Source organism: Mastomys coucha, unplaced genomic scaffold (genome assembly GCF_008632895.1).
Source record: "Mastomys coucha isolate ucsf_1 unplaced genomic scaffold, UCSF_Mcou_1 pScaffold18, whole genome shotgun sequence".
In the NCBI taxonomy this organism is placed as follows: Eukaryota; Metazoa; Chordata; class Mammalia; order Rodentia; family Muridae; genus Mastomys; species Mastomys coucha.
This window is the reverse complement of record NW_022196900.1, coordinates 88,554,163-88,555,430: the sequence shown is the minus strand read 5'-3', so window position 1 is coordinate 88,555,430 and position 1,268 is coordinate 88,554,163. Positions and strand designations below refer to the sequence as shown.

At 43.8% G+C, this 1,268-nt stretch overlaps 1 protein-coding gene across 4 annotated transcripts in view; it reads left to right on the top strand.

Moving 5' to 3' along the window:
- Positions 1-1,268, top strand: part of Gmeb1 (glucocorticoid modulatory element binding protein 1) — a 37,842-nt gene that overhangs the window by 33,608 nt on the left and 2,966 nt on the right. The gene's annotated exons all lie outside the window — the stretch shown is intronic.

The window sequence follows — 1,268 nt, the reverse complement described above, 5'->3', positions numbered from 1 at the left end:
GACAGGGTTTCTCTGTGTAGCCCTGGCTGTCCTGGAACTCACTCTGTAGATCAGGCTGGCCTCGAAATAAGAAATCCACCTGTCTCTGCCTCACAAGTGCTGGGATTAAAGGCATGTGCCATCACTGACCTGCTCCGTCCTGTTTTCTATAAACAGTGGGTCAGAGTTTAAAACTAGATGCAAGCTTTGAAGTTTGTTGTGTTTGTTGTTGTTGCTCTCTGTGTTTTTTTTTTTAATATTATTTCTCTTATTCATTGATTTTGGCCTGCCTTTTTGCAGTTGTCAGAATGGGATCATCACACTAAGCAAGTACCCTGCCACTGTGCTGTACCCCTGCCCTGTGTGATTGTTTATGTAGAAAGATCCGCAAATATGCTACAAAACCAAAATTAAATACATGTGATAAATTTTGGCTTAAAAAAATTGCCAGCTAGGCTGGTGAGATAGTAAGAGCACCGACTGCTCTTCCAAAGGTCCTGAGTTCAAATCCTAGCAACCACATGGTGGTTCACAACCACCCGTAATGAGATCTGAAGCTACAGTGCACTTATCTATAATAATAAATAAATCTTTAAAAAAAATTGCCAACCATGGTGATGAGCACCTGTTGTCTCAGAAATAAAGATGCAGAAGTAGGAGTTTGGTTATCTTTGGCAAGTTTGAGGACAGCCGAGGCAATGAGGTCCTGTCCCCAAATCACCCCCATAACAACTGTTGAAATGTATTTAAGAGAGTCCCATGATGTCTTGGTTCTTTTCCTTGTAGTGGGTAAGGGAGGTGTGATCGAATCAGAGTCTAGGGCTGGTGAGATGGCTCGGCAGTTAAGAGCACTGACTGCTCTTCCAAAGGTCCTGAGTTCAAATCCCAGCAGCCACATGGTGGCTCAAAACCACCCATAATGAGATCTGACGCCCTCTTCTGGTGTGTCTGAAGACAGCTACAGTGTACTTATGTATAATAATAAATCAATCTTTGGGCCAGAGCAAGCAGGGACTATGTGAGCGGTGTTGACTGGATCCAGCAGAGGTCCTAAATAGTCAATTCCCAACAACCAGATGAAGGCTCACAACTATCTGTACAGCTACAGTGTACTCATATACATAAAATAAATAAATGAATCTTAAAAAAAAAAAGCCGGGTGGTGGTTGCGCAAGCTTTTAATCCCAGCACTTGGGAGGCAGAGGCAGGTGGACCTCTGAGTTCGAGGCCAGCCTGGTGTACAGAGTGAGTTCCAGAACAGCCAGAGCTATACAGAGAAACCCTGTCTC